We start from the raw sequence: 12110 nt of genomic DNA, 5'->3' as shown, positions 1-12110 counted from the left end.
TTCGTGTCTCTAGCTGCATAGGTAGCAGAAGATGGCCTAATAGGCCATCATTGGGAAGAGAGGCCCCTTGGTCTTGTAAACTTTATATGACCCGTCACAGGGGAAGGCCAGGGCCAAGTAGTGGGAGTGGGTGGGTAGGGGAGTAGGGGCAGGGATGGGGTATTGGGAACTTTCCGGATAGCATTTGAAATGTAAATAAAGAAAATAATAATAAATAAATTTTAAAAAAAAAGAAATATAGATGAATTCCGTTATTCATGAGATTTATAGAGTAAACAGTTCTCTTATTTTCATTATGTCCATTTTATAACGCCGTCCCTTAAGTTTCAAGAACCAATTTCCACTCACAGTTGAAATGATGGAACAGGATTGGTCTTCTTGAGGAAATGTAAAATCATGTGGAAAATAAAATAATACAAAACACAATTTTTGGATAAGTTGTGTAAAGTGTTTGATGACTTCCTGCCAAGAAGTTGTTATCTAAGAACTACAGAGCATGAAACTGAGCAGGAAGAGTTACTCTGCTTATTCATTTTGGCAAAAAAATTAACACTACTAATAACTTTATCACTGAAGTTCCATGTACCATTTTCAATCAGGAACTAAAATGCAGGGGCCCTGGTTCTTCTCTGTATAACCACATTGATGTATATAGTATGACTCCATCTGAAAGTATAGATTTGTGTATGTTTGAAGCAGTTTTCACCAGTGTAGTAGAATGAACTGAACCAGCAACTCAAATAATTTAGTGTAACCGGGTGTGGGGTTTAGAAGGAAAATACCACCTATTGGCTCGTAAGTTTGAATGTGTGGTTCCCCAATTAGTGGAAGAGTTTGAGAAGGATGAGGAGATAGAGTCTTTATAAAATTGTTGTGTCCTGGTTTGAGGATTGCAGGTGGTATAATTTGACGTTTCAAAAGCTCAAATCAAGTCTAGTCTCTTTCTGTCTTTCACCTATAGATCAGGACATAGGGTTCTCAGCTACTCTTCCAACAGCATGCCTTCATGCCCCCGACTATAATGACCATAACCAATGACTTTAACCCTCTCAAACTCTAAGTAAGCTCCCTAATCAATGCTGTCTTTTATATAAGAGTTGCCATGATCAGGGTGTCTCTTCACAGCAATAGGAAAGAATCTGAGATACACAGTACAGCCATCATGAGAATAAACACCCAAGTTTATTATTTATTAGCTATGCTATGTAGTCTAGTTACATGTACGAACAATAGTCTAAATGTTGTCAAGATAGAATTTTTTTAGCGTTTTGATTGTTACATTAAAATCAAATAAAACATAATACTCTCCACAATATGGTGAAATTTTTTTAGTCATCTGAAAGCCTTAAACAATTTCAATTTCCTGAGGAAGAAAGAATTTGGAGTCAAAAAGGCAAAAAAAAGAAAAAGAAAAAGAAAAAAATCTTCCTTAATGTCCAAACTTTGCTTCTTTTCTATATTTCCAAGCTGATTGTTTTTGTTCCCAACGGTTTAAACCTTCCCAGCCTACAAAATTCTGTGATATTATATGAGACTATCTTATTTAAATAAACTAATAACAAATATGTCATAATTTATATCATGGATTATGTTTGGTCTTTAAACATATTCACCTTCATAGTGAACTCTTTAAAAAAATTACAATACAAGTACAATGATGTTTTGATCCTTTTTTTTTCTTTTGCCCTTAATATAATTTCTGGGATAAGAAGTATGACACCTAGGGAAACCTTTATAGCATCTATACCTACTGCATTCAAACTTTTGTATCCAATGATTAGGGTTGATCTCATTGATATTCATTCAAATGACTCTGGAGTAATGAGCTATGGATCTTGGAATAACCCAACCAGGGGAAAGGAACAGCCTCCAGTGTCACTTAGCTGTATCAATGAAACCAGCAATACACATACCATTAGGTAGCTGCTGTGATAGAGAGCAGATGTTGATAAAAGATCTCAGGAAAACAGATGTAGCTGTCTGCGCACTTAGAAGTGTCAATCTTTTAACATACATCTCAGATTACTCCCACTTCTGTCCAAATCTCAGGAGAGCACATATGCATTCAAACTGCAAGACAATTTAGACAGGCTGTTCGGTTACTGATGCCTTTTGAAACTTTTATAATGGACACAAGGAAAACAGAAGAGTATAGGATGAGTCTCTTATTTAGCAGCAAAGTAAATTCTTTTTTTCTTTCTTTTTTTTTTTTTCTCGCGCACCCTTGGGGATTTTTTTCTTTTATCTTTAACATTATCTTTATCTACATTTCAAATGTTATCCCCTCTGCTGGTTTCCCCTCCAACCCCCCCCCCATCCCATCCCCCTCTCCCTGCTCACCAACCTACCCACTGGACTTCCTGGCCCTGGCATTCCCCCATACTGGGGAATAGAACCTTCACAGGACCAAGGGCCTCTCCTCCCATAGATGATCAACTAGGACATCCTCAGCTACATATGCAGCTAGAGATATGAGTCCCACCATGTGTTTTCTTTGGTTGGTGGTTGAGTCCCAGGGAGCTCTGGAGGTACTGGTTAGTTCATATTGTAATTCCTTCTATGGGGGCTGAAAACCCCTTCAGCTACTTGGGTACATTCTCTAGCTCCTTCATTGGGGACCCTGTGCTCTGTCCAATGGATGGCTGTGAGCATCCACTTCTATATTTGTCAGGCACTGGCAGAGCCTCTCAGGAGACAGCTATATCAGGCTACTTCAGCAAGCACTTGTAGGCATCCATAATAGTGTCAGGATTTGGTGGTTGTATATGGGATGGATCCCCAGCTGGGGCAGTCTCTGGATAGAAGTTTCTGTAAGGCAAAGAACATTCAATAATACAAAAAGGCAACCAATGTGGAGAAATGCTACATTCTTTCCAGTAGTGACAGACGCCAACAGGCCCCAAAAACCTGGGCGCTGTCCCGAGGCAAAAGTTCAAGGAAACTCGGTCTCCTGGAATGGTGGCATCCTCCATGTTCTTCCCCGGAACTGCTACATTCTTTCCAGTAGTGACAAGCACCAACAGGCCCCCAAAACCTGGGTGTTGTCCGGAGGCAAAAGTTCAAGGAAACTCAGTCTCCTGGAATGGTGGCATCCTCCATGTTCTTCCCCGGAACTGCTACATTCTTTCCAGTAGTGACAAGCACCAACAGGCCCCAAAAACCTGGGCTCTGTCCTGAGGCAAAAGTTCAAGGAAACTCAGTCTCCTGGATTGGTGGCATTTTGTATAACGAATGTTCCAATGTCCTTGCTTTAGTTGGGAAACAGATCCATGTGCTTTCCCTTAATACATAGCCTTATCAAATTCTGGGTAGTCAGTCTTTGAGCTGACCCTTGGGTCTAGGCAGCTAGTCACTGCCCAACAAAGGAATTTATCACTCGAGGAAGAAGGAAGTTTGTGATCTAAAAAGGCACCAGGGTAGATACTTAGAACCACAGGTAGCTGATTTACACCCATACACTAGCATTACAATGGCCTAAGGGGAAGGTGGACTATAGGATCTTTGACAAGGAGATGAAGCCCTTGCCCCCAGCTGCTGACTTTGAATTGTCTTTAGGTGGGGCTGTCTTTGATCCCAGTTGTGAACATTTTATGTTATCCCAGTTGTTTCCTGCTAGCCCTTCCAGGTTTGCATTCCTCTGTTTTGTGTACCTACTTCCCTATTTTCTTCTGTATAAATAGTCTGATGCTCAATTTGACAATTTGCATTCAGATACCACACTCTCTTGTGTCCGTGTCTGTTTGTCACCCCTCTTTCGCCGAATCCTCGCTCACCTGCAACCAGAGACCCGTTCCCCGCAGATCAGGGACCCCAGAAAAGTCCGTCTGCGGCAGAGAAAGAGGAACATTCCTCCATTTCTGGTGGGATTGCAAGCTGGTACAACCACTCTGGAAACAGTTTGGTGGTTCCTCAGAAAATTAAACATAGTACTACCGGAGGATCCAGGAATACCACTCCTGGGCATATACCCAGAAGATGTTCCAACATGTAATAAGTACACATGCTCCACTATGTTCATAGAAGCCTTATTTATACTAGCCAGGAGCTGGAAAAAACTCAGATGTCCTTCCACAGAAGAATGAATGCAGAAAATGTAGTAGATTTACACAATGGAATACTGCTCAGCTATTAAAAACAATGAATTTATGAAATTCTTAGACAAATAGATGGATCTGGAGAATATTATCCTGAGTGCAATAACCCAGTCACAAAGAACACACATGATATGCACTCATTGATAAGTGGATATTAGCCCAGAAGCTCAGAATACCCAAGATACAATTCACAAAATACATGAAACTCAAGAAGAAGGAAGACCAAAGTGTGGATACTTTGATCCTTCTTAGAAGGGTGAACAAAATACCCATGGAAGGATTTACAGTGACACTGTGAAGCAAAGTACATTACTTAATATTATCAAATAGAACACACACTCTTTCCACATTTGCATTTGATGGGTGATAATGAAAGTAACACAGCACTGACTGAAACACGTGTGATTAGTTGTTAATTGATCCTCAGTTTTACTGGTGTAGCATTTTTGAGAAAAACTGTCCTAGATAATCAACCACACTAAAGGCACTCTTGCCAATGGTTTGTCAATTTATTTTATCACATAAAGAAAGACAAGAAAATGGAGACTTATTAAGGAAAAGTAAGAAAGAATTAATGGACGATACAAGGATGGGTTACCACCAAGTGGCCATGATTGATGCTTTTATAGCCCTTATGCTGGGATTTACATAGAGACTAAAGTAATATTTGTTGAGATTGTTCACTTTTGAGCACTTGGTTTGTAAGGAACCTACATGCTTTATATATACTCCTTTATCCTAACTGTCCACTCAATGCAGGAATACTCTGCAGGATATACTATGAGACTAGAACATGGTCTGCCATGATAGTTTTCCTAACTGCTTAAGGGGATTTAGTTACTGTCTTCTTACCAATCTCACTATCTTCTCATGTTATATAGAGTTATGCTGTTGATCGATCTTATGATAGAAGATGCTAACTTGAGCATGTGGATAATATGTTTTGTGCCAGGATTCTTCATGTTGTAGACATTTATTTTCTTTCTTTGCAATTAGCCACTCCTCGGAAAAGCTATTTATTAGGTATGTGAATACATATTTTTATGTTTAGAAATGTACTCATTGATGTTTAAACAACACTGACAGGTCTCAGCTCCAGTCATTGTTACTAAACTGGCCTCTTTCTCTGAGCCACTGTTTTTGTCAATAGTGAGAGATGGCACAAACATTGACTATTCAGGAGTTTTTCTCTGTGCCTTTTTTGAGATATCAGTATTATCCTTCTCTGTAACAAAATTTTTCCTCTCGTACTCTTCTATTGATCTGAGATTAAAAGTTATCTTTGATGCCATTTATGGGTCTCATTTCATAAAACAATGTATTGGTGATTTTTTTTTTTTTGGTATAAATGATTATTTCTTTTATAGACCTGGAAATGCTAGATCAAAAATTCACAGGATAAGGACAAAAATTTTTATTGGATATTTTCTTTATTTACATTTTAAATATTACCCCCCTTTCCCAGGTCTTTCTTCCTGAAACCCCCTACCATATCCTTCCTCCTCCTGCCTCTATGAGGGTGCTTCCCCTCCCACCTACTTCTGCCTTCCCACCCTGTCATTCTGTTACACTGGGCTATCAGTCCATCACAGGACCACAGGCTGCTCCTACCACTGATGTCCAATAAGTCAATCCTCTGCCAGATATGTGGTTGGAGCTATGGCTCCCTCCATGTCTACTCTTTGGCTGGTTGTCCAGGCCCTAGGAATTTAGAGGGGTCTTAGTCCCTCTTCTAAGAAGCACTGAAGCATCCACACTATGGTCTTCCTTCTTATTGATCTTCATATGGTACCTTAATTGTATCTTGGTTATTCTGAGCTTTTTGGGTTAATATCCAGTTAACAGTGAATGCATATCATGTGTGTTCTTTTGTGCCTGGGTTCCTCACTCAGGATGATATTTTCAAGTTCCATCCATTTGCCTGTGCATTTCATGAAGTCATTGTTTTTAATAGTTGTGCACTATTCCATTATACAAATATAACACATTTTCTGTATCCATTCCTCTGTTGAAGGACATCTGGGAGCTTTCCATCTTCTGGCTATTATGAATAAGGCTGCTCTGAACATAAGGCAGCATGTGTCCTTGTTATATGTTAGAACACCTTTTGGGTATATCCCCAGGAGTGGTGTAGCTGGGTCCTCAGGTATCACTATGTCCAATTTTATGAGGAACCACCAGACTGATTTCCAGAGTGGTTGAACCAGCTTGCAATCCCACCAGCAATGGAGGGGTGTTCCCCCATCTTTACATCCATGCCAGCATCTGTGGTCACCTACATTTTTAAACTTACCCATTCTTACTTGTATGAAGTGGAACCTCAGGGTTGTTTTGATTTTCATTTCCCTGATGATTAAGGATGTTGAACATTTCTTTAGTTGTTTCTCGGCTATTCAGGTTTCCTCAATTGAGAATTATCTGTTTAGATCTGTTTCCCATTTTTAATAGAGTTATTTGGTTCTCTGGAGACAAACTTCTTCTTCTTCTTCTTCTTCTTCTTCTTCTTCTTCTTCTTCTTCTTCTTCTTCTTCTTCTTCTTCTTCTTCTTCTTCTACAGTGCAGTTATGGATCTTTATTGTAGAAGTGATAATGTAAGACTACATGTGTAATAAAACAGATGCAAATACACATTCCATTAGTTAGGTCAAACTTCTTGAGTCTTTTGTATATATTAGATATTAGTCTTCTATTGGATGCAGGATTGGTAAAGATCTTTTCCTAATTTTTTGGTTGCTGTTTTGTTCTATTGACAGTGTCCATTGCTTTACAGAAGCTTTGCAATTTTATGAGGTCCTATTTGTTGATTCTTGATCTTAGAGCACAAACCATTAGTGTTCTGTTCAGGAAATTTTCCCATATCTATGTCTTTAAGGCATTTCCCCACTTTCTCTTCTATTAGATTCAGTGTATCTGGTTTTATGTGGAGGACCTTGATCCACTTGGACTTGAGCTTTGTACAGGGAGATAAGAGTGGATCAATTTGCATTCTTCTACATGCTGACCTCCAGTTGAGCCAGCACCATTTGTTGCAAATGCTGTCTTTTTTTCCATTGGATAGTTTCAGCTCCTTTGTCAAAGATCAAGTGGCCATAGGTGTGTGGGTTCATTTCTGGGTCTTCTGGGTCTTCAATTCTATTCCACTGATTTACCTGCCTGTCACTGTACCAATACCATTCAGGTTTTTTTTTTTTTTTTTGTCATTATTGCTCTGTAATATATCTTGAGGTTAGAGATGGTGATTTCCTCAGAAGTTCTTGTATTGTTGAGAATAGTTTTCACTATGCTAGGATTTTGTTATTCCAAATGAATTTGAGAATTGCTTTTTGTAACTCTATGAAGATTTGAGTTGGAATTTTGATAGAGATTGCATTGAATCTGTAGATTGCTATAGGCAAGATGGCCATTTTTACTGTATTAATCCTCCCAATCCATGAGCATGGGAGATCTTTCCATTTACTGGGGTCTTCTTCAATTTCCTTCTTCAGAGACTTGAAGTTCTTATCAGGAGAAACTTTCACTTGTTTTGTGAGTTACAGCAAGATATTTTATATTGTTTGTGACTATTGTGAAGAATATTGTTTCCCTAATTTCTTTCTCAGCCAGTTTAACCTTTGAATATAGGAAAGCTACTAATCTGTTTGAGTTAATTTTATATTCAGCCACTTTGCTGAAGTTGTTTATCAGGTTTAGGAGCTCTCTAGTGTAATTTTGGGGGTCACATAAGTATCCCATCTTATCTGCAAAAAGTGATATTTTGATTTCTTCCTTTCCAATTTCTATCCCCTTGATCTCCTTTTGTTTTCTAATTGCTCTAGCTAGAAATTCAAGTACTATAATGAATATATAGGAAGAGAGTGGGCAGTCTTGTCTAGTCCCTGATTTTAGTGGGATTGCTTCAAGTTTCTCTCCATTTTGTTTGATGTGGGCTACTGTTTTTGCTGTATATCGCTTCTACTATGTTCAGGTATGGGTCTTAAATTCCTGATCTTTCTAAGATTTTTATCATGAAGAGATGTTGAAAATTCTTTGAAGGTCTGATAGAATTCTGCACTAAACCCATCTAGTCCTGGGCTTTTTTTGGCTGGGAGACATTTAATGACTGTTTCTATTTCTTTATGTGTTATGTGGCTGATTAGATGGTTTACCTGACCCTGATTTATATTTGGTACCTAGTATCTGTCTCGAAAATTGTCCCTTTCATCCAGAATTTTCAGTTTTTTGGTAATTATCAATAATATGTGTCTTCTGTCATTTCTAGATGGAACCTTGTAACTATTGTATTTTTTAATAAATTCTCTGAATTCGGTCCTTCTTCCCTGATACTGTTATGTAAATGGTGATTAATAGATAGGTCAGGAAATAATGGAACACAGAACATACAACAAATGTGAGTTTAACTCCTAGATGGGTAGCAAAGGCTTGCTTTAAACTCAAGATCCTCCTCTGCTTCCTTCAACAAACCCTACCAGTGTGGATGGTATCAAAAGAAAAATGTGACTAACAACTCAGCCAGAAACCCTTTGATCTACAATGGGTCCTGTGTATGAGATATGCAACTGTAACTGTAAAACCAAGCTTGCGGGAGCAACCAAGCAATATATGATTTGACTTAATGCCCATTCCACAATATGAAACCTATAGCTGATGCTGCTTGGGTGACCATGAATTAAAACAGATATCCCTGAGGCATATGCTAAAACCAAATACTACTAAAAGCACATAGCGATAAAATGATACCCAATGACATTCTGCTCTGAGACCATACAAGAAGCTTCCTCCAACAGAGCTGAAAAAAGATGCAGAGACCCACAGTTAGATAATATGCAGAAAGTGAGCAACCTCGGCACACTCAAACCAAAGTGGGATATAACCATCACATCTCTCCTAACAAGGTTCAAGGGCCCCTGTGGAAAGTGAAGCAGAAAGAATATAAAAGTTATATGGGAGGGAGGAAAAAAGTAAACAAAGCCTTCTAGTCACAACAGGGCTGACACACATATTCACAGTCAGTTGTCACCTACAAACGTCAACATCATACTAGAACTGAAAGGAAAAGTGAATACCTACTCCATCTGTAATCCAGAAGCTATCCCTAATTGATCACTGCTTGAACATGAAAATTTAGTTTTTTTCTGAAAGATTCTCATTGGGAAAAGAAACTACTTTTAAGGGCAGCTCCATGTCCAGCAATAGATAAACTACAAAGTGAACTCAGTGGCATATGTGCAGGTTCATTGTCTCATATTGCTCTGCCAGGGTGCACTCTCACTCTCCAGATCTAGCTCTCTAGCTCTCTAGCTCTCTAGCTCTCTCGCTCTCTAGCTCTCTAGCTCTCTTGCTCTCTCACTTTCTAGCTCTCTAGCTCTCTCGCTCTCTAGCTCTCTAGCTCTCTAGCTCTCTTGCTCTCTAGCTCTCTTACTCTCTCGCTCTCCCGATCTGTGTGGGGGCCTGTCTGTCTGACCTTACATGTATTTTGTTTACATACTATGCCTTTCAGTTTGGTGTTTTAGTGGGACTCTGGAGTCTGTATACAAATTCGTCACTGAGTTTCTGTTTCTGTTTATTGTGCCTCATCCTGGTCTCTTTCCATTATTTTTTTAAAATTTTTATTCTGATGTGCTTGATGTTGCTTCATCTTATTTTAGTATCATCTTTTATAAATCTCTTTGTTTTTCTAATCAGAAACTGAAAGTGGTAGATCTGAATATGAAGGTAAGTAGGGAGGAACTAGGGGTAGGGAGAGAGGAAACTGTGGTCATAACATATCATTTGAAAAATAATCTATTTTCAATGAAATACGACTCTAAAGTAGGGCCCCGGACAATGGGAAAAAGTTATGCATACCACATAAGTTAAAATAAACACCAAACCCTTTCTCTCTGTGTTGATTTTATGAGTGCATTCTCCTGATCAACAATAAACTTAGCCCAGTGCAGATACTTCAGTTGCAAATATACCTCTCTTTGCAGCTCTGAACTTATTTCTAATACACTGAAAGAACTTTGTGATGGCAGCTCCAGAATATGACACGCGCTATGATGTTTATTTGAAATTAAAGGAATTTAATCAACAAATGTTGGAAGAGGCTTCCTCTTGTACCTTTGGTTCAAGACAGAAAGTATTTTGGTTCCTCCTGAGATTCTGCATTAAACCTCACTACAGAGGGAGGAAATAAAGTCTGCCAACACATATGGACCTACGTATGTGATACTCTCTTAATTTTTAGTCCCAATTTGCATAATTTACAAGTCTCTGCATAATCTTCACGTCAAACTGATCATTATAAACCACTAATATCTGCCAAGTCTAATGCTTTCCATGCCCTTGAAAGTCATTTACCCTTCCTCTTACTTCCCCTCTTCTCCTCCCATTTCAAAACAATGAAAGATGGGTTGCTTACTATTTCAATAATAATGAATAAACACACTGCTTGTACTTTCTTGCATGCTGTAATTTTCACTTTTAAATGTAAGTAAAAATGATTTTCTCAAAAAAAAAAAAAAAACAGAGTTAAATGGATAGGTGAGATGATAGAAGTATCCACCATACACCATTCCAGAATCTTTATTAGCCATCATGTATCAAGAAATATGGAATATTACTCAGCTATCAAAACAATGAATTTGTGAAATTCTTAAGATCTGGAGGATATCATCCTGAGTGATGTAACCTAATCACAAAGAACACACATGGTATGCACTCACTGATAAGTGGATATTAGCCCAGAAACTCAGAATACACATGATAAAACTTTCAAAACACATGAAGCTCAAGAAGATGGAAGACCAAAGTGTGGATACTTCGATTCTTCTTAGAAGGGAGAACAAAATACCCATGGAAGAAGTTACAGAGACAAAGTTCAGAGCAGAGACTGAATAAAGGACCATCCAGAGATTGCCCTACCTGGGGAACCATTCCATAAACAACCACCAAACCCAGACACTATTGCAGATACCAACAAGATTTTGCTGACAAGAGCCTGATATAGCTGCCTCCTATGAGGCTCTGCCAGCGCCTGACAAATACAGAAGTGGATACTCACAGTCATCTATTGGATGGAGCACAGGGTCCCAATGAAGGAGCTAGAGAAAGAATCCAAGGAGCTGAAGGGGTCTGTAGCCCTATAGGAAGAACAACAATATGAACTAACCAGTACCCCCCAGAGCTCCCTGTAACTAGACCACCAATCAAAGAAAACACATGGTGGGACTCATAGCTCTAGCTGCATATATAGCAGAGGATGTCCTAGTTGGCCATCAATGGGAGGAGAGGCCCTTGGTCTTGCCAAGATTCTATGCACCAGTATAGGGGAATTCCAGGGCCAAGGAAGTGGGAGGGGATGGGCTAGGAAGCAGGGGGAAGGGAATAGGGGATTTTCTGAGAGGAAACTAGGAATGGGGATAGCATTTGAAATGTAAATAAAGAAAATATCTGATTAAAAAACAAGAAAAAAAGAGAAATATTTGAAACACCATGTTTTTGTTTTTTGAGCATTCTTTTGTATTTTGTTGACATATTTTTATCAGACACAATATATGAACTTTGAATTCGGAATCTCTTTGGGGGAAATATGTTTCACTCTGACTCTATGAGAAAATCTGATGCTATGAGTAAAACAACACATAGGGAAAACATGGCAGGGGCTACAAGACCCTAGTCTGCAAAATGGACTAGAACAGAATCAAGTAGCATAGGGAACTGGCCAAGCCACTGATGTGGTCATGTTGTTGAGCACACTGAACCGCCTTTTTCCTTGAAGCACCACTAAAAAACAAAACAAAACAAAACAAAACAAAAAAACAAAAAACAACAAAAAAAAAAACCTTCTACTTCTACCTCCCTTTAAAGCTATGGTGAACATTTATTCACAAAATATTGAGTTATGTAAATGAGTCAAATGTGGGATCATTTGACCTAAATTGATCTCCTGTGACCTAACTGTTCTTAGTCACTGAACCAACTCTTCCCTTATTCAAGGGAAGGAGGAAGAGGTGGAGGAGGAGGAGAGGAGGAGGA

This window comes from Mus pahari, chromosome 12 (genome assembly GCF_900095145.1).
Source record: "Mus pahari chromosome 12, PAHARI_EIJ_v1.1, whole genome shotgun sequence".
Taxonomy (NCBI): domain Eukaryota; kingdom Metazoa; phylum Chordata; class Mammalia; order Rodentia; family Muridae; genus Mus; species Mus pahari.
Note: the sequence above shows the minus strand (reverse complement) of the source record.